We start from the raw sequence: 22871 nt of genomic DNA on the forward strand, positions 1-22871 counted from the left end.
TTCCTATTATTAATGTGCCAAGCATTGAATAGAGAGACTCTGCTCATAATTATTTTAATATTAGTCAGGGAACTTGCTGTTTTCATTGTATGCCTTTCTGTACTACTTGATATTTTTTTTTTAGTTTTATATAGGTATCATAATTATAGGTATAAAATTTTATATAGGTATCATTAATTAAAATAAAATAGATATTTGGAAAGTTTTATGAAATGTTATAAGACTACATGAGAGGTTCTTGTCTTGTAGATTTTAGAATTATCATGCCAATCAAACAGAGACAGGTTTTTAATGCTGGATCTATGGTCATAAAAGGATTGAATTACATCTTGATTCTATACCTAGTAGTGGTAGAATAGTTCCTATAAGACCAACTCTTCTACAGAAAACAGCCATACAAACTTACACAAAAAGTAAAAAGCAACTACCTGAACGAACTAGAGAATGACCAGGAGCAGTGTCCCAAGTGTCAAAGACCTGACAGTTGGGGAAAAAACTGAGGTGCTATTATGAATTGAAGGAATGTAAAGAGAAATAGTAACTAAATGAAATGTTCATTACATCTATGTAGATCTTTTTGTTATAAAGAACATTACAGTTATCTCTTGGTAAACTTGGGGGAATTGGTTCCATGAAACACTGAAGATTCCAAAATCTGTGTATGCTAAGTGGTATATTATTTACATATAACCTATGTATATCTTCCTATATGCTTTAAATCATCTGTACATTACTTATAATACTTATAATTCAATGTAAGTGCTATACAAATAGTTGTTACACTATATTGTTTAAGGAATAATGACAAGGAAAAAAGTCTGTATATGTTCATTACAGATGAAAATTTTTGTTTTGGGGCATTTTTAATCCATGGTTGGTTGAATCTGCAGATGTGGAACCCACAAATACTGAGGGCCAACTGTATGAGGATAGTTGATAGAACCTAAATGGAGCCTGAAATTTCACTGGAGTTACATAGCTTTTTAGTTTTGATGATTAATTTTTAAAAAATTTTTTTTTGTAGAGAGTGTTTTTGATCTTGGTGACAAATATACTAACATGCTGAATGGTGAGGTATCCCTTTGGCAGAGTATTCAGATATAGTTCAGAGAAAAAAATGAGAAAGAAAAGGAAGGGAATAAAGATGTGAAGATTTGGGGACTATGAGTGAAGGGGAAACAGTTACTTCAAAATAAAAAGATCATTAAAAGTTCAAACTGAGCATATCTACATTTGTGGAATGCAGCTAAAATAGTGCTTTTAAGGAAATTTGTATTTTTAAATGTAAATATTTGAAAAAGAAAGGATTATATGTAATTGCCTAAGATTCCATATTTAGGAATGATAAAAAATTAGAAAAAGAAACCTAAAAAAATGTAAAAGATGAAAATAGTTAGGGTGAAAGCAGAAATTAATGAAATAAAAAACATAAAAATGAAAAAATAGAAATCCAAAAGCAGTTATTTGAAAATATCAACAAAATTGATAGCACTCCTGTTGGACTGATCAAGAAAACAGAGAAAGATTGGTCCCATAAGTTTAGCTATTGTGAGTTGAGCTGCTGTAAACATTGATGTGGCTACATCACTATCATATGATGATTTTAAGTCCTTTGGTATAAACTGAGAAGTGGGATAGCTGGGTCAAATTGTGATGCCCTTCAACAGATGAATGGGTCAAAAAATTCTATAAATATATAAATGTCATATACTTATGATAAAATATTACTCAGCCTTAAAGAAGAATGAAATTATGGCATTTGCTGGTAAATGAATGGAGCTGGAGAATATCATGCTAAGCAAAATAAGCCAATCTCCAAAAAAACAAAGGCCAAATGTTTTCTCTGATATGTGGATGCTAATTCCCATAATGGGGTGGGGGGCTAGGGAAGAACAGAGTTACTTTAGGTTAGGTAGAGGGAATGAAGGGAGGCGAGGGGATAAGGGGTAACAAAGATAGTAGAATGAATCTGACATTATTATCCTATGTATCCTATGTGCATATATAACTATGTGATTGGTGGGATTCTACATCTTGTATAACTAGAGAATGAGAAATTATACTCCATTATATATGATGTATCAAAATGCATTCTACTGTCATGTATAACTAATTAAAACAAATTAAAAAAAGAATAGAGAAAGAGATTACAAGATACTAATATTAGAATGAAAGTAGGTGATGTCTATAGACATCAAAGAATACTAAAAGAAATATTATAAACAATTTTATGCCAACAATTTTGACAACATTGATAGAATGGATCATTTGAAAAGGGTTTCATGTACCAAAATGGACACAAGATGAAAAAGAAAATGTGAGTATCATTGTATCTAGTAAAGAAATAAAGAACTTTTCTGCAAGAAACTTTCTCACTAAAAGCTCTCTAGGCCTAGATTGTTACACTGATAATTTTTAAAAAATGTTTAAAGAAAGAAATAAACTCTTTCAGAAGATAGAGGATGAGGGGACATTTCCCACCATATTTTAGGGACTCAGAATAATTCTGACCAAAACCTAAACAAAGACTTTCATTAAGAAAAAGGAAAATTATAGGCCAGCATCTCTTGTGGACATAGACACAAAATCTGTAACAAAATGTTAGCAAATCAAATTCAGTAATATTTAAAAATGATAATATATCATGACTAAACTATATTATCCCAGGAATGACAGTTTGCTTTTTACATTTCAAAGTCAATCAATGTAATTCACTGTATTAACAAAATAAAGAAGAAAAACCATATTAATATTTCAACAGATACAGAAGAATCATTGGAAAAAATTTAGTACCCTTTTGTGATTTAAAACCTTTAGAAAATTAAAAATATAAGTGTACTTCTGCAGTTTAATAAAGGGCATTTATAAAATGCCAACTTCATAATTAATGGTGAAAAATAAGACAAATATGTATGTACCCTATCAGAATTTTTATTCAGTGTTATACTTGATAGAGATTGTAGCCAATCCCATAAAGCAACAACAACAAAAATCAAGAAAAGGCTTAAAAATCAGAGAGGAAGAATCACACATATCAGTTTCTTTTCAGAAATGACGACTGTTGAGATGGAAAATCTTAAAGAATCTAGAAAATAAATATTAGAACTAAGAAGGTGGTACAAAGTCAATATTAAAAAAATCAGTTGTTTTTATATAACACTAGCAAAGAATTGGAAAAAAATTAAAGCAGTTGCTTTTACAGTTACATCCCAAAACATAATCTATTTAGATATAAATTTAACAAAAAGTGTACAAGACTTACATATAAAACAAAACATTGCAGGAAATGTTAAAGAAGACATAAATAGATGGAGAAATATATCATGTCCATGGATTGGAAGATTCAATGCTGTTAGTTCTCTCCAAATTGATTTGTACATTTAAAACCATACCAAAGTCTCAAGAGGAGTAGAAGTTCACAAACTGATTCTATTATTTGTGTGGACACATAAAGCACCATATATCCAAGAAGTCTTGAAAAGGAATAATGTTTCAGGGTTCATATTATCTGATTTCAACATTTGCTCTAAAACTATGGTGTATCAATAAAAACAATAACAAAAAACAATCTGAATATTTAAAAAGCCAAAAGACTTGAATAAACATTTCTCCAAAGATGATATACAAATTGGCCAGCAAGCATATGAAAAAATGCCCAGCATCACAGATCATTAGGGAAATGTAAAGCAAATCACAATAAAATACCACCTAATGCCTATTAGAATGGCTACTATCAAAAACCCCAGAAACAAGTGTTGTCCAGGATGTGGAGAAATTGGAATCCTTGTGCTTTGTTTTTGGGGATATAAAATGGTGCAGCTGCTATGAAAACCAGCATGGCAGTTCCTTAAAAAAATTAAAATTAGAATATTATGTGATCAATCAGTTGCACTTCTGGGTGTATATCTAAAAAAATTAAAAGTGGGATCTTGAAGGGATATTTGCATACCCATGTTTATAGCAGCTCTATTTACAGTGGCCAGAAGATGGAAGCAACACAAGTGTCTACTGATGGATGAATGGATAAACAAAGTGATATATTGTGCACATACAGTGGAATATTATTTGGCCTTAAAAAGGAAGGAAATTCTGACACATGCTGCAACATGCTAATATTTATTTTCTTGAGGACATTATGCTAAACTACTGTCTTTCCTTTTCCTATTTCCCCAAAAAGATGAATATCATGATTACACTCATGAAGTACTTATAGTCATCGAATTCACAGAGACAGAAAGTAGAATGGTGGTTGCCAAGGGCTAAGATGGGGAAGATAGAAGTTATTGTTTAATGGGTATAAAATTTCAGTTTTGTAAGGCGAAAAGAGTGCTAGAGATGGATGGTAGTAATGGTTACACAACACTGTGAATGTACTTAATACAACTGAAGTGTATACTTCAAAGTGATTAGGTAAATTTTATGTATATTTTATTACAATTAAAACAACTGAGAGGAAAATCTCACTGAAGCATATACGGTGCTTCTATATGCAACTTATTTTGAAATGAACAAAAAAAGATGGATTGATAAATGGAGAGAGATGTAAGTAAGTGTATTACAGCAAGTATAGCAAAATGTTAATTGTGGAAACTACAGTGGTAGAAATATGAGTGTTAATAATTACTTAAGGCTTTCTGTGTGTTTGAAAAATTTTATAATAAAATATTAAGGGGAGAAGCAAAACATTAAAAAAGAAGAAAAATTTTCTAATTGATTTGATTGGATAAGTACAGTGACCTTGAGCCTATCTTTAGCAGTGGGTGGTCTGACCTTGAGTGGCGCCTCATATCTGAACCTTTGTACTTCCTTTCTGTAGTGTAAAGTTAAAGGCAAAGTAGAAAAGGGCCTTTAAGACTGATCACCGTTTTCTGAGATATGAGTGTGTGTAAGATTGGACAGAGAGTGAGAAATTGACAATGTTTGAAAGTTTCCTTCCCTAGCATTCAGTAGGTACACTGTCTCATTTCTTTCTGCTAAGAATATGTATTTTTAAAATTTATTTATTGGTTCATTTTAGTTATACATTATAGTAAAACCCATTTTGATATAATTATATAAGCATGGAATACATCTTATTAGGATCTCATTCTTGTGGATGTACATGATTGTGGGATTCACTGTGAAAACATCACATATATGTACATAGGAAAATTTATGTAAGATTTGTTCCACTGTCTTTCCTTTTCCTATATCCTCAAGAATATTAGGTACACATTACTGTCTCCTCTTTTATATATGGGGTTCTTGGAATTCAGAGGCTAAGCACCCTGGCCCAAAACTGCACAACAGGTCAGTGGCAGAACTAGGCTGCCACTCAAATAGCTTGACTTGTAGAGTAACTGTCCTTTCCACTATCCCAGGTGGCCTTGTTAGCATCCTGGGATACTGATATCTTGCCTGTGAGGAGAGAAATGCTGAAGGTGCATGATGGCCTAGGATTCCTTTGATGACTCCTTTTGATCTGAAAAGTACTCTTCCAACTTCCCTATTGAGCCTACTAGAATGGACTCATTTGATTTGCTAGACCTCTGCCCAATTCAGTGTTCCTCTTTATTAGTTGGAAGAGGGAAGGAAGAGACAGGCATTAAATGCCCTATTTTATTAGAATGATTTTTTTTCTGGTGTTCTTTCTTTTGTAATTAACACCTTTAATTCAAAATAAAATAAATAGTTCAAAATAAAGTAAGTAACTGTTCCTTCTCCCTTCCAAATAGCTAAGAGTCTCTGGTATTCCTAGTTGCATATCCTAGTGATGTCTGAGCTCTGAGGTGAAAATTGAGAATGGGGCCGACACCACTGTTATTTGAAAAGGTTTCCTCCAGGGGAATGGCTGGGTCTAGAATAGAACGGCCATCTGCTGCCAGATGGATGGGGTTCCACTGAGCTATGGATTTGGCCCAGAGGCTAGCCTTTTCTTTATGTTTGCACTTTTGGAATATCCCTTGTATCTTTGCTCCCTGCTGGCTTGTTAACCCTCTCCCTCCCCACAAGGCTGCCCCATCCCTGAGGATCATGCTGCCTTGATGCCTAGGCACACCTGGATGATCCAGAGGAAGCCAGCAGCACACTGTATTCATGCAGTGATGTGGCACCTTAGCTTCCTACATTGAAATGCCCAAATTAATTCACCGTTGATAGCAGCCCTCCCAGCTGAGAAGCCGCATGGCAGGCAGTTCAGGGTGTTCCACTGCAGAAGGTGAGGCTGAGGAGAGGTGCTTTCTTCTGTTCACACTCCAGGCTCTTGCCTGGTTTACCTTGGTACTTCATTATTAGAAACCAACAGGCTAGGGAGGGAGGTGGAGACTGGTGGGTAGGTGGATAGAAGTCAGAGTAATGAAGTCAACTTTCTTTTTTATTAGAAAGAAAAAACCCAAATGCTTCCAGGTTTGTCATCTAGCTTATTTACTATTAAAATTTGCTCGTTTGTTCTTTCCTCTACCCTAATCTTTCTTTCTCTTTCTCCAGATGCTGCCCCATCTTCTGTTTTTTATTTTCTGAGAATATGAAAATATGGAATGGTGGGAAAAATATAGCACACCAAACTCCTGTCCTACTCTATGGGTAATAGAGTTGCCATCTTAAAGGGGTATTCCAGAATGTAACATTTACTCTTTCAGCATTGTCATATTTGTTATGCTCTGTCATATAACTCTTTACTGTTCAACGATAGCAAGTCTGCAGCCAAGCAAAGGAAGACCAAGAAATTAGGTAGAAATAGATTGTCTTTCTTAAATACACATTTTTTTGTTGTTGTTGTAGATGGGCACAATACCTTTATTTTATTTATTTATGTGGTGCTGAGGATTAAACCCAGTGCCTCATGCAAGCAAGACAAGCACTCTACTGCTGAGCCACAACCCCAGCCCTAAATACCCATTTCTTCTATCATTTCAGCCTCTTTTGTTCCCTGCAGAATATATCTGCTGTCTTCTCTGGTGAGCTTTATGGATGATTGCAACTTTGTATATCTACTTAGCATGAGATGCTGTTTGCCATTTTTTTCCCTTCAATTCTATATTACTTCATATGCCTATGTATTCCTACAATGTTCTGTCTTTATTTCTTTGCCCACTGTCACTTAGACCTTACTCCCATGTGTAAACTTTCTATTTCCTCATGTCTTTGTCATTGGGAATTTAATGACTAATATCCTTAATTCAGGGTAAAGATAACCATAGTAGATGTAAGAGTATGGAATCCCTCCTACTTTCAGGTGCCAGAGTCCCTGGAAGGTTACGAGATTCTCTAATGTAACATATTGAATTGGAAGTCTGGACACTTGGGTTCTTGCCTTGGTTTGTGAGCAACTTTCTGCTTAGCCTTCAACAGGTCACTTTTCTTCTTTGGGTCGCATTTTTCCTTTGTCAAGATAGGTGCTTGTAGGGAGGGTTACAGGTATGAGTTAAGGTGCCTATACTATATTGTAACCAAACCTAACCTTTACCCAGGTACACTGTCTTTTAAAACAGTGGATCAAAGCAATGGTGGAACAAACAAAAACTGTCTGAGGGTTTTTTATAATTTCATTTTTACTTTTTTCTCTCTGGTAAGTGTAGGACTACAGCTACAGAGTGAAGCCTTAGAACCAGTTTTGGTCTTCAGGGAAGAAAACTTGAACCATGAGCACAGTACCCCAGAGCCAATAGCAGAGGTCCTAGCAACATGTTTTCTGGGCAGAAGGGCCTTTGCCACTTTGGGTGTTGGAAGCTGGTAAGGGCATAGTGGCCTTTGAGTACTAGGGTTTGTCCCCAGAGAATCTCTCTTTCTTGACCACTGACTATTTGCTTTACCCCTGATAGCATGTCAATGAGCATTAGGGCCCCAGGTGGGAAGGATGGGGCCAATCCAGTACAGTCTTGTCAAAAATGCAGGACATATCCTGTGGGCAGAGAGATTCACAGAGGCTGTAGAATCCAGGGTTCCTAAAGTCTAACCTAATCAGGGCCCATATGGTCACCCAGTACTGGCTTGAACCCTCTTTCTAGAGATTCTGTTTCAGGACAATAATTACTATTAGAAAGCTCTTTCTATGTTGGTTATCATCACTACTTTCTGAGGTAGGTAGAAAAGGAAATTTAAAAAGTAATAATTTTAAGTTTCTGGTTATGAAAATAACGTATGCTTATTATAAAATTATAGGACAACAAAATCATCTGTAATTTCATAGCCTAGAAAAAACCACTGTAATATCCTAATGTATTTTTCCATCTTTTTTCTGTATGTAGTTGTTAAAAAATATATGAGGTTATACAAAATGTGTTTACCTCATTTCCAGATTTTCCACCTATAGTAATATTGGTAACATTTAGTCCACGTTATATAAATATTCTTTAAAATAATAATTTAATAATAATTTATTTAAAAATAATATAGTATTTGGATATGCCATAATTCATGTGGTTGCTTTAGGAAATTTAAGTTGTATATAAGTTTTTGCTACTAAGAATTAGGCTGTGACCAGCATCTCCATACCTAAATCTTTGGTCAAATTTTTGATTGTTTCCTTAGGAAGTATTTCTAGAAGTATGATTCCTAATTGAAAGTACACAGATTTTTAAAAGACTTTTGACATATATTTAGTATGGCAAGAATCTTTAAAATTTTCATTCTAGTCCCCAATCCCTGTGCTTACCACTGGTATAGTGGCAAGTGTTTGTTGTATCTCATTATTCCTATTAAATGGTACCCCTAACTCTGCAAGTCTCTCTGTAAGGTGCTTTCTGGTTTCTTTGGCCAGAGCCATACTGGATTCAGAGTATGGCCCATAGAGCACAGGAAACTTCATATTACCTTGGACCTTGGATTGACTGAGGGACCAACCTTATTAGAACATGGAAAAGAAAAGAAAAGAAAAGAAAAAGGCTGTCATATGACTTGACAGATGAAAATAGTGCATGTGAAACACATCGAGAACTGAGAACTCTATAAATGTAATGTTATTATTTGGATTTCTTTAAATTCAAACAATAATACGGATACGGCTACTAAAATATTACATAATTCTTTTGACACATTAGAGGGCTTCAATATTTGAATGGTAGCACCAGACCTCAAAAATATCTACTCTCTAGCCTCCTTATTTTACAGGAAACTGAGGCTCAGAGAACTCAATCTCCGATATTATCTAGCAGAATAAGCCTGGCAGCCAGGTCTCCTCACTTCTTTTTTTGCCACTTTCTTTGCTTCTCCTAGAGCCAAGTGCAATGACAAATATCATGTTCATGTGTGTTTTGGGGGGTTCTAGTTAATATTTTTGCCAAGTAGTTTTAACATCTTGTGTATTAATAGTATACTAATTTGCTTTGTATGCCATTAAAAAATAGATGGAAATTTTAGATTTATCAATAGATTATTTCCTCTTGTTAATTAGTGGGCCTAAATTAATGAATGTTACAGCACATACATATTGCTACAAGGTACATAAAGACTTAACAGCAGTGATTTTTGTGGAAATTCACCAATTATAATCTGTAATGTTCTCACTCTCATGCCTGTACCACCATCCTTTATTTCATTACCTTCTTATATACTGTTTACTCATTTATTGTATTTATTGTCTGTCTTCTTCTACTAAACTGTAAGCACTATTATGGCAAGATTTTAAAAACCTCAGTGCTCAAAGTGGTACCTGGCACATAGTAGAATTTGATATATATTAAATGAATGGATGAATGAATGAATGAATAAATAAATAGTTCCTGAATTAGGAATAGGGCCTTTGTGTTAGGGATGAAGACCTAAGGTCTAAATGTAGTTCCTAATTACCTATAAAAGCTTGAGTAAGTCTAAGCTTACTCAACATCCATACAATAAAAATATTGGCTCTAAGTTTCTTTCTAGCTCTAAAATTCCATGATTCTGAACATTCTTAGTTTTTAAATACCTAGAAGCATAGAACCATTTTTTTTTGTGTTTAACTTTCAAATAAAGTTTTTTTACACAGGACCTCAAAATTCAAAACAGATAAAAATGTAACTGTTCTGACTGAATCAGGAGTGGAGATAGAAAAGTTGAGGGAAGGAGAATGAACTCCCACTACTGCTTGATGGAAAGTCCTTTCTTTGTGGTAGTTTCTGAGGCACATCCAAGGAACATTAGGGATCTATAGGACTTAAGTTAGTTTCAGAAAGCTTTTTCTAAATTAAGTGTGGGGTTTCAGGGTGTAGATCAGTGGTAGAGCTCATGCATAACATGTACAAGGTCCAGAGTTTGATCCCTAGCACCACAATAATAACTTATTAAAAATGAATAAAAATAAATAAATATTAGGTATAGATCATGTCTTTGAGTAAAATTCTGTTTGTGCTCAGATATGGATTTGAAGGAAATGTTGACTAATGAAAAAGAAGATGTGTGTGTTAGGTGGCAGATGGTAGATGAAGTTTTCTTTTTCAGATAATCTAAAAAAAAAAAAGATTGGGGCTGGGGTTGTGGCTCAAGCAGCAGCGTGCTCTCCTGGCATGCATGCAGCCCGGGTTCGATCCTCAGCACCACATACAAACAAAGATGTTGTGTCTGCCAAAAACTAAAAAAATAAATATTAAAAAAACTCTCTCTCTCTCTTAAAAAAAAAGGGGGGATAATTTTTTTTTCTTTTTTCTTTTTTCTTTTTCTTTTTTTGGTATCGGGGATTGATCCCAAGGTAGCTTAACCACTGGGTCACATTCCCAGTCTGTTTTGTGTTTTTCTTTGAGACAGCGTATCGCTAAGTTGCTTAGGGTCTTGCCAAGTGGCTGAGGCTGGCTTTGAACTAGGCAATCCTCTTGCATCAGCCTCCTGAACCACTGGGATTACAGGAGTGAGCCACTGCATCTGTCTAGGATAAACGTTTTGATAATGTATTTTTATTAGGAATGCATTTGGTTAAGGTCCATCAATACACTTTTGATGTAATATGTCTATAGTTTTTTTTTTTCCTATAGGCATAAATGTCATATAGGCATGTAAAGATCTTTTTGTTTTGGAATTGCCAGAGGATGAAGGGATCTTTATGAAGTTTCACATAAAGATTCTCCTAGTCATCACCCCATTACTAATCCTATCACATATAAGTTAAAGTTAATATTAGAACTAATATCTAAGCAGTGGGTCTTAGGTGGAGGACAGCTGTTAGATAAAGGAGTTCAATAGGATAGTGAATTAAATGACATAGGCAGTTCTTTTCTTCTGAATGTGTAACCAGATTGAACTCTGTCTGGGTTGCCAGCTGGGAGACAAGCTAAGTTAATATTTGCATAGCTCCATGCTCTGAATTGTTTGAGGGATGGTTTGGCTTGTTTGAATTTGGGTATCCAATAATAATCAAGAGATTGAAAGCTCTTGTTTTATTGAATACATATTTACAATGTATTATATTACCTTTTATTAATATAGCAGCTAAAGAAACATTCAGATTAAATTGTCAATAGGTTCATTTGTCTGGTATCCCTTCCTGGATAATAGCAGTGATAAATGTACCTAGACAATACCTTTTGTTTAAGGATATTAATACTTAAAATACCCCAAATCTTTGTATTTTTTTTATTACTCGGTTTATTCTGAAAACTCACTTGGTCCTGTTAATTTATTAAGCATTTTGGCACTTTCTTTTTCAGAGAAGTAAAAGCATAGAGGTACCACTTTGAGTAGAAGCTTTCTTGAGGCTATTATGCTAGAAAATGCAGAGACACTTGTTGATGGTTATTATTGATTGCCCCAACTGACTGGTCCTGTCTGGTGCTATGGTAACTGTAGCAACATTTGAAATTATTCAAAGTCAATTTATCCAAAGAAACTTATTTCAATTATCCAAAATTTAAGGATCCAACAACACTGAGGTCTGGTTTCTAATTTTCTTGAGTGCCCACTTCGATATTTGTAATCCTTAAAGAAGCATATTTTCTTTGCCTAATTTAAAAAGCTTTTAAAAATACGGTTGTCTCTTGGTATCCATGGGGGACTGGTTCCAGTATCCTCCATGGATATCAAAATTTACATATGCAAGTCCCTTATATAAAATGGTATAGTATTTGCATATAATCTACACATATAATGGAGATTGATCCCAGGGGCACTTAATCACTGAGCCACATTCCCTGCCCCTTTTAGTTTTAATTTTGCAACAGGGACTCCCTAAATTAATGATTCTAGTCTTAAGTTTGCAATCTTCGCCTCAGCCTCCTGAGTCATTGGGATTATAGATATGTGCCACTAAGCCCAGTTCCTATATACTTTAAATAATTTCTACATTACTTGTAATACTCAATACAGTGTAAATAGTTGTCGTACTATATTGTTTAGGGAATAATGACAAGAAAAAAGTCTTTATATGTTCAGTACAGATGCATTTTTTTCCCTAAATATTTTTGATCCATGGTTGTTTGAATCCCCATATGCAGAACCTGTAGATATGGAGGGTTGACTGGAATTTTTTCTTTAGTAATGGGTTTATTTGGTTGTTTTGAATTTAGGTACTATCTAGTAGTAAGTATTCCTTATTTTCTTATCTGCTTATCACAACAATTAGTGAATTATGGCAAATATCGTTGTTTCATTTTAAATAGGAGGAACCTGAGTCCCAGAGAGATGTAGTGACTTTCTTAGGAATGATAAGCAGTAGTGAATGACCAAGCCTTGGACACAGGTCTTGATTCCCAGGTTAGTACTCTTTCTAGTAGAAGTACAACTCAATGCATATCATTTTTCTTCCTCAACCTGCCATTTGGAAATCACAAGACAACATTAATCTATCAAAACAGATTAAAATGAAAGAAAAATCAATGGAAACTAGTAGTGAATTGAAATATTATTAAATTTACAACATTCCATCCCAGAAAGTTGCTTAAGCCCCCATTAAAAATGAAAGATGATAGAAATGAACTATCTTTAGATGGATTTATGATTAACCATGTGTATCTTTTCTTTGTGACCTGTAGAACCTCAAAATCATTTCTACAGGAAATTTACTGTTACATTACAGCTGACTTTTTTTTTTTATTATTGTCTTCCTTGGTATTTAACATTTTGTAGTGTGCTGGAGGAAAATTGCATTTGAACCATAAAATTAGACCTAACTTGACATTGACTTTCATTGAAGAAAAATAGATATTTCAAAATCAAATGATTTATTTTAAAACTTAGTTGTAGTAAAAGATTAATGTGTAATTCAGGATAGCCTTTGTCATTGTGGTTACTTATATTACATGGTAGTTCATATATTTAAAAATGTAATGATATTCCATAATTATGGTCACTGACTGAATTAATATGTTTAAAACAATCCATTGCTCATTGCGTTGTCTCTGCTGTCAGCACCTAACTTGAAGTTGCTTTGCATCTCCACTCCTACCTCAAAGCAATAGCAAAACAAGAAAAGACACATAAACAGTGGCTTCTGGCAGTAACTTAGCTGTGTGTGGTTGATTTTGCCACCTGGTGGTAGAGGCCAAAAAAGGTCTCACTATTTCTTTGTTACTTTTCTTCTAAGGCTGATCCTCCAGTTTTCTTTTGTAATTCAGAGCTCAGTAAATCCTACTTTAAGCAATCTCTTTCTCATCTCTACCTACAGATTTATTTCTTTACCTTCCTCTTGATTCTCCCTTCTTATTTATTTTCATTATTTATTTATTTATTTATTCACTTATTTATTTATGTATGTACCAGGGATTGAACCCCAGGGCCACTTAACCACGAAGCCACATCCCTAGCCCTTTTAAAAATTATTATATTGAGACAGGGTCTTGCTAAGTTGCTTAAGGTCTTGCTAAGTTTCTGAGGCTTCGAACTTGCAATTCTCCGGCTTCAGCTTCCCAAGACACTGATTTTACGGGTGTGTGCCACTGTGCCCAGTTCTTCCTTCATCTTTAAATTTAGTGACCTCAGGAACATTTACTGTTCCTTTTCTTTTTGCTTTTCATCCTTCCAAAAGAAAGAAAATTAAAAAGTGACCTTAATTATTGTTGCTGTCTGAGATCACTGCTAGTAAATGTGTAGGGACACCCTCTGAAGTGATGGGCTCAGCTGAAGGAACAGAAAAGACTTATATTTAGAAGTGAAGTGCCACACAGGGAAAGGCCTGGGGCCTTTCACCTCAGAGGCTTCTGAACAAGTGTAGACATCCCTTGCTGCATCAGAATCAGCATTCCTCTCTTCCTTCCATTTCTGGTAAACGTGTTTTTTTCCAAAATACCAACATTTAAGATACGTTTTAAACCCAACTCTTTACCCAGTATTGTTATTTTTCTGAGATTTAATAGAGAACTTAGTTTTCTACTAATTTTACTGCAAACATGCAGCAGTTTGGACATTCTAAGGCAGTGATTCTCACGCTTAAGCATTCATTGGAATCATTTGGAGGCCTTGTTTAAAATACAGATTTCTGGGCCTTACTCCTAGTTTCTGACTAGGGTCCAGGGTGAATTTGAATTTGATTTTTTAAAAAAATATGGAACACTTCACGAATTTGCATGTCATCTTTGTGCAAGAGCCATGCTAATCTTGTCTGTATCATTCCAATTTTAGTATATGTTCTGCCAAAGTGAGCACTTGAATTTGAATTTTAACAAGTTTTCAGGTTGTGTTGGTACTGATGGTCTAGACCACACTTTAAGAACCACAGCCCCAGAGTTATGTGGCCTTCGGCAGTGTGGAGTATTGTACGGTGTTTTGTAGTCCATTCTTCGGTCTAGGCTTATGCAGAGGGCATTTTCTGGCATATGGACAATCTGGATTCCAGGCTGCCACTTTTTATTTTACAGCTGGGACTACTTGACTTTTAGGGTCAGACTTTGTTTAAGGGTAGTGATTGTGTTTTGTTATTTTGTTTTTTCAGTCTTAAGAAATGGCTAGAATCTATTAAACAATACTTAGTGAACACTGGTATGTATTTAGGTAGGGGTAGTTAGTATTGTATGCCTGCACTATTGAGTATCATTTATAGGGTTTCCATAAGAAAAAGGCTCTGGGTTATGAATGAGTTACATTACCCTGTGTGACCTTACTTGTTTGTGAAGTAATAGAATATTTTTGCCCCCCATTTCCCTTCTGGTAATAATCTGATTTTTAGTGCTGATTAGTCCATTAAAGGCATTGCTCTTACAACAGTGGATACAAAGAAAGGAGAAAGTGGTTTTCTGGGCAAATTTTATATAGCAATTTTATTGATTAGTCTTTATAATATTCTAGCTAATCTTTTTTTAAAAAGAAAGGAAACAAGACAGATACCTGAAATACTAAGCAAGTGACAAATAGTAGCTGTTTTAGGGAGTCCCAGTGATGATATTATGAAGTAAACTGCAAATGCAGAAGGAACAGGTGCAGTGCTGAATCAGGAGCTAAGCAGTCTCAGGAAATACTGTATTAACTCTTCCGTATGACCATTTACCTTTTGTGTGATTGAGAGCAGCACAGCAGAACATCAGCTCAGTGTTGTGTGTGATTGAGGAGTTCTTTCTTTGCCATGATGACAGCATCTAAAATCTCAAATCTGTAGCACTTCAAGAGCCTTTAGACATCATCCTGATTGGATACCCTCGGTGTACAAGTGAGGAAATGAGACCTAGATAAGGAAAGGACCTGCCCCAAATCACGTGTCTAGTAGGAGGATGTTTGGATTTGAGCTCTGCTCTGTGGTTCTGGGTTTAGTGCTGCTCCCATAGCACTGTGCTACCTTTCCCCTCATTGGTCTTAGCCTATTTGTAGACCTTTAAATTCCTGAGTGACCTTTGGATGTGCAAAGTTGGGGATGATATTTTTGTAAGCTTTTGTCTGTATTCTTCAAAGGCTATTTTCTGGCATAAAGAGTGGGCATAGTCTGCCATCATCACCCATGATTACAGCTGTTTGATTCCATCTGCAGATCTAGTCTTGGCCTTGTACCTTGGTCAGGCAGATTGAGAGAGCTCAAGGTCACAGCCTGTCTGGTTAATAAGATCCCATCTAGGCTGTTGTTCCTGTCATATCCTGTCCAAGTTCATGTGTTTTAACTTATGTCTGAATTCTGTCTTGATATGTTCCTGAAGGATTGGGGACCTATCTTATTATTATCAACTCTTTCTTAACTATGGAAGGAAGAGCTGGGAGATGTGGTGGGGGCTTGTGGGTAACATTTGTTGAGCTTATACTCTGTACCCATCACCTTACCTTCATCATACTATTTAATCTTCATTGCATCTCTAGGAAGTATTATCTGTTTTACAGATGAGGAAACTGAAGTTCAGGGAGATCATGGGACTTGCTTAAGATGATATAGCTAATGAATGGTGGAGCTAGGTAAGGTTCATATTTGAATTTGTTGAACTCTAAAACCCACATTTACTTCACTGTACTACTCAGGGCCTATACTTTGCCCCACATACCCCAGTTTATTCTTTTTCAGAATATTTATTGAACCCTAAAATATTCTAATAATGCTAGTCGTTGGAGAGGCAGTCCCTATCCAAATGGATCTTACTATCTATTAGAGAAGACAAAATAATGATGAGCGTGCTGTGTTAAAAAGGAGAAGTGATGGGCCAGACCTTGTGATGCATACCTATTATCCTGTTACTTGGGAGACTGAGGCAGGAGGGTCACAAGTTTGAGCCCAGCCTGAGTAATTTAGTGAGACCTTGATTCAGAATTAAAAATAAATGGGCACTGGTAGGGCACTACCACTGTTTCAGTCTCTAATGGGTGGGCTGGGGGGAAGAGAAAGGGAGGGAGAGGAAAGGAGGTGGACTTCAGAGGGGATACATATTAGGTAAGCCTAATCTAGTCCTGGGTCAAGTGGAGGTGCAAGAACTGGTGGAAGAAACATTTAAATAGAGTCAGCATGAAAGAATCTTTCACAAAGAGACCCAAAGGAAGGCCAGTATAGCAGGCACACAGTGAGAATTTGCAGGCTGATGTTCTGCTTCTTGAAATCTATCTTATGCTGCCTGCCTGCCTGCCTAGCACAGTGCCTGACATTTAATGGGTTCCCAATGAATGTTTGCTGAATGAATGCATGAATGGCTGAAACAATGAATCAATGGCAATGCCTGAAAGCTCATTTCACTTCTTACATAATAACATAAGTTATCTTGGAATGATTCATAATTTCAAACAGCTTTATCCTCCGGCTTCTCTTGTCTTTCTGTTGTTTTGGGTTTCCTTGCTATATTTTGAACTCCACACACATGTCCTGCCTGCCTTCACAGCCATGGGGTGTCTTCCTGCCTCAAAGAGAGCAAAAGCAGAGCTGCCCTATTATCCTCTTAGAGGCTGCCTTGAGCATGAAGTTTGAAATAGCGTCAGTGATTTGATTTTTTCCTCTAGGGATCTGACAATTGAAAATAAATGTAGAAAGAGCCCCAAAGGAGTTTTTTCTTGGGGGCATGAGAGATGACAGCACCAGTTATTGGTGCGCTTTGACAATGCAGAGTTATATAAGTGGGCGAAAAATAGAGGCTATTCCACCAAATTCAGCTTGCCTTACTTAAGTGATTTTATAGTCCCAAAAGTGAGTGGTACCCACTATTTGCAAAATTCCTATTTCATGTCATAGAGAAATAGAATTCTATAGATTGAGCTTCAACAAATGTTAAACAATGACTATGTACTAGGTACTTTCACATTGTGTTTAATAACAAAAAATATAAACAGTATCCTATTTCTAAAGAATAAATTTTTGACTTGAAAATTCTGGGAAGAGTAGCACAAAACATTGCAGAACCTGATATAGGTAAGCAGAACCTATGTGTTAGTAACTTTCTTTAGATGTTCTCTGAGTACATTCCTTTACTTTACAATGAAGGTCACTCTCTGAAGATCCTCTCCCAGGGACTGAAGATAAGGGGAGTGGCTATCTCTGCTTCTCCATTTGCCTCATTACCATATTCTTTTAGAGACCTTCTTATCTCACTGTAATCTTTTCTAGTTACTGATTGGTGTTTAACCCAACAGTGGGTGATGTGGCCATGTGAATAAAGATGAATTCTACACCATGAAATAGAATTTCATTTCAGGATTAGTAGTAACAGAAGCAAATGATATCTTCCCCTGCTGTCTAGATGAGGGGATGAGGGAGGGCACCCACCCAGGTTGCATACCACATTAGCTAGAGCCAGGACTACAACCCACTGCTTAGGATGCTTTGTTGGCTTGTCTCAATATCTCATTGGCTGAGTGAGGACTTTCTTAGCTGGATGATCAGTAAGCCAGAAACTGATCTTCTCTTGGATTTGGAAGTAGGGTCTCCTTCATTATTTTTTTTTGTGCCACTTCTTCCCTACTTCCCTTTCTGCTTCACAGGACTGGCTCTTTGTGGGTCTATCACCCCAGAGCTTTTGGCCTTCTCCACCTCTTCCTGGTGGTCCAGGAACAGGTCCAGGCAGTATTCCTTTAAGTGCAGTCTTGTTTGTGGAATTCTAACTGAGAATGAAATTCTGGTTCTGGAGGGCCAGTCAGGAGACCAGAGCTATGGGGAGAAATGTTGTGGTTTCAGAGGTGACCTCTTTGCTGATTTTAGAGCTCTGTTCAGTGCCTGTTGGCAGTATGCCAGGACAGAAGGAGCTCTGGATTCACTAATGCTTGGTTCATGGTTAGACTTCCTTGCATAATTAGTATTTAAAAAGTCATTTTATCTAAAGATTTCAAATTGAGAGACTCTCAGTCCTTGAGAGACACTCTACCGATTGCAGCTGAGTTTGGAAAGATCTTGCAGCATTTCTCCCCAGACCTGACCACTGGCCAGCTGCTTTAATCAGATTCAGTAGAGTTCTGGGACAAATTCATTCTTCTTCCAGCTTCTTGCAGAAGATGTCATGTTCCAGGTTGGCCTGGGTCTTTCTGAGAAGCTGTAGAATAGTGTTACTCAAACTTCAGCATGCAGAATTACATTAGATCTTAAAGTGTAGAAAGCTCCTAGGGGATGCTGATGCTGTTATCTAAGAAACACCCTTTGAGTAGAGGGGAAATTGCTACATGTCAGGCATAGAAGAGATTTTGTAAATGGCCCACCAAATGTAAGGTTGTGCTATTACAAAGAAGGATATAAGATGCAGAGAAGAAGATTGACTTGTCTAAGGTCACATAGCAAATTAGTAGGAGAAACCAGTACCAAATCATAGGTCATCATTTTTCTTTTGTGTTCTGATGATCTGCAAGAGCAGAGAAGTAGAAATAAACTTTTCTACTTGTATTATCAGGTTTAGAGCAGCTCATAGAATCCAAATCTGATATGCTGTATCTAGATATCCCTGGAGCCCTTCTTCTTGGTCATGTGAGATATTTGCTGTGTTAACCTCAGTACCTTATGTGGATCCTTTCTGACACCAAGTGTAATGTGCAGTAGTGCTTGTTGAACAGGATTTGAGTGTCTTCTACTCTGGACCATGCAGAGTGGGTGGTGCCAAAAGGTACCAGATGGCCAACTCACTATTTAGGTTGAACTAACAGATTGCAGGAGTGAAGGGTGGGTCTGGGCCAATGAGCCAGCCATCAGACTTCAGAATGTGTGTAGTACTTTGGTGCTTATGATGTGCTAAGTGGCAACACGGACACACTGGAATGGGGTAGTAGATTTGGCCCATAGAACCAGTCAGATGCCTGGAGTTGTGGGAACATGGCAACATGCAGCAGCAGTGTGTCTGTCTTGCAGATGCTGTGAGGTGGGGATGGGGCATGGCAGTGGACAGTCCATGGTGACCCAGGCAAGTGTGAAAACTGCATTCTGGAAATATTTGCTTGTCAGATGCTGAGCTGTTCAAAGGAGGATGTGGAAATGAATTCCTATAACCCTGGTCTCAGGAGGTTTGCAGGTAGATTTTGTGTCAAGATACTCTTTTGGAGTAATAGCAAAGCAGGACTCTGGTCTTGGAATGATTTGTTAGGTGAGGAGATAGAGGAAATATGTTCAAGGTCATACTTGATAAACCTCTGGCTGAGGCAGGGCATGGTTTTTGGAACAAGACAGATGCCCAGTGATGAAAAATAAGGAACAAGGTCAGGGCAGGATATGCAGCACACTGAGCTTCTGAGCTGCCAGCTATAGATATTTTAGAACTTTCCTGACCAAGGACAGAGCTGGGCTGGGCTGAGCCTGCAAATCAAGGTCACCTGATAGGGTGTATAGTTAGGTACTCTAAAAGTGGAAGGACAAGGCCATAAAGGTTTACTAGCTGTTCACCTGCTTACCTATCTTTGACTCTGCTTGTTAGAACTTTTTGTTCTGTGGTTAGGAAGAATAAGATTCTGGAAACTTCACAGTATCAGTCCCTTTCAGACAGCAGAGGTGGCAAGAGACCCTGTCCCTATCATCATTTTTACCAATATGCCCAGGGCTTTTTAGTGCTGAGATTTCATTAGATATCTCCTGGTGGAGGCAAGTGATTTAATACCCCTGTTGAGAAGAAAAGAAAAGAAAACAAAAAACTAGTGAGTAGGGAGCTTAGCTTGAGATTGCAGGGCAGCCTGCATTGCAGTGGGCATCTAATGGCTGAGCTGGAATAGGTGCAATGTTGTCAATGATATTAACAGCCAAAGGGGAACAATGTCTGACGCTTAGTAGGCCAGCAGTATTTGTTGACTGAGTAGGTGTCAGAAAAGTGCTTTATAGTTCACAAAATTTCCAAATATGTTTTCTCCCCCAGACTTTGTAAGATAGGAAGAACATTATACCCACTTGATAGTGAAGGCAGCTGAGGCTCAAAATTTGCCTATTCTGCCCAAGACCACATGGCTGGTGAATGGTAGAGATGACACTAGAACTTAGGTTTTTTGGGTCTCCTTTTAATGTTCTGTCTCTGAAGACTTTTCTGAAAATGTGGACAGGTGTTTCCAGAGATCTTGCTGTTTGTACATCTGAATCTTGGTACTTATTAAACAGATACTGTTTTTTAATACAAAACTTTTTTTTTTTTTTGAAAAGGAAATGTGCCTCTCTGTGTGCATTTTTACCAAATTGAGCCCCTGAGTCTCTTTATTTTTAATAAGGGAAAAACACTGGGGTCTAGAATAGCTGAACCAAGCACCATTGCTGCTTCCTCATTAGCTCTTTTTTCTAATTAGATTGAAACCAAGGAAGGAAGCCACAAAGGCAACCATTTTGTGTTTAGCAGGAATGGTCACCTATGGCCTAACCCACCCACTCTCTTGCCTTTCCTGCATCCCTTCTTTCCTTTCCTTTGCCCTACAGAAGGCCATTAAATGAAGTCTTCTCACTGAATAGTAGTATATTTCTTTGACCATAAGTGTGTCTATGACAGACAGACGACTGACAGACTCATGGGACTTTAGAGAGTTGGTGAATTACTATATCTTTCTTGATGCACAGTCATGTAAGGCAAAGAGGCTATTGTTTTTCTTTAAGAAGAAATTAAATACAAGGCATTTCTGCCATGGGTTCCAGTAAATGGCTTTGAAATAAAAAGTACACCTGAGAGGTTTTTTGCTGAAACTTGGGCTCTGAGTTTGCATGTAAGTGGAAAAGTATTGGCCTTGATCCCAGGCCTGTTATAGCTGGTTTTGTCCAGTCATTGGTGGTGACTGTGACCTCTGGGCCTGTTCACTCTGGTCAAAGTTGCAGCTGGAATTTTCCATCTTATGTTCCTCTGTTGTTACAAATTGTAAAGTAGCAAATGATTTATATATTCAGAGACCTGTGCTTTGGGCAGTGCCAAGGGCCAGTTGCAAATTTTGAGACTCAGTTTCTGCTTAGCTCCTTGAGCTGTTGGCCTTGTTTCCCTCTTTCTCCACCCTTATCCTCTTTCCTCTCTCCTCAACCAAAACTGGTCTCCCTCACTGCCCTATTTTTATCCCCAGTTTTTCCTCCATTTTCTACCCTGCACATAGCTACTAGAGTGCCTGTGCTATTAATTTCCTTGCTCAAAACCTTACAGTGGGGCTGGGGTTGTGGCTCAGTGGTAGAGTACTTGCCTAGCATGCTTGAGGCACTGGGTTTGATCCTCAGCACCACATAAAAATAAATAAAATAAAGTTCCATCAGCAACTAAAAATATATATAAAACAAACCAACAACCCTGCAGTGACTCTCATTGTCTCCCTCGAGAAATTATTCTTCATGTCAGAGTGTGCAGGGCTTTTGGGCTCTTCCTGATACCCCCACCTGCCACTCATTTGCACAGTCCTCTAGCCACACCTGCGGCTCCTGAACACACAGGCACCCTGCCAGTCTCTGTGTTCTTGCATATGCCTTTCCTTTGGCCTGGTTTTAGTTCTTTTGATCTGAGTTCAGTTGTTATCTCCTTTGTGAACTTTTCTTTATGTTTCAAGGAAAAATTTGGTGCTTTTTTTCCCTTTCTGCTCTTGTGTAATTCAGATGTATTCCTACTATATCATTTATTACACAATTCTGTAATCATTTATTTGAATGTTTATCCATTTTTCTTATCCCAAATTTATTAGGCAAATTCATTCTCTAGCTAATCATTGTTGAGTACTGACTCATTGTTGAGTACTGACTGTTATTCAGGCCTTGGACTCAATGAGCTTTTTGTACGTTCACTCATTTCCTCCTCCTTGGATGTAGAGATTATTACTATCTCCCCTCTTCAGAGCAGGGAATTGAGGCTTAGAGAATTTAAGTGACTTGGCAAAAATAGCGTTTGCTAGACCTGGTATTTTTTTTTCCAGGCACTATGATAGATACTAAAAAGTCTCATATAAAGTTCCCTCATGGAACTTGTGGTCTAGTAGGTGAGAGAAGTCAGAATGTCAGTCTAGGTTGCCAGGTGCAGTGATGAGGGCATTCTGGGGGTATGGGAGCAGACGTGGGGCTGACTTATCCCGGGGGTTGTCTTGGAGCATGCACATACCCATCTTGGCATTTCCAGTATTCAGCACTGTGTTAATTGTTTTTCCCTGTGATTAGGCCTCAAAATCTCAGTCATCTTTTGCTTTACTCTCTGAACACT

The 22871-nt window shown here is 37.1% G+C and overlaps 1 protein-coding gene and 1 non-coding gene across 2 annotated transcripts in view; one reads left to right on the plus strand and one right to left on the minus strand.

The window, feature by feature from the left end:
* Window positions 1-22871, plus strand: part of Sergef (secretion regulating guanine nucleotide exchange factor) — a 224265-nt gene that overhangs the window by 67145 nt on the left and 134249 nt on the right.
* On the minus strand, window positions 14417-14523 carry LOC120890243 (U6 spliceosomal RNA). The gene has a single exon (XR_005734484.1). It is a non-coding gene; the product is annotated as a U6 spliceosomal RNA (small nuclear RNA).

Source organism: Ictidomys tridecemlineatus, chromosome 4 (genome assembly GCF_052094955.1).
Source record: "Ictidomys tridecemlineatus isolate mIctTri1 chromosome 4, mIctTri1.hap1, whole genome shotgun sequence".
Taxonomy (NCBI): Eukaryota; Metazoa; Chordata; class Mammalia; order Rodentia; family Sciuridae; genus Ictidomys; species Ictidomys tridecemlineatus.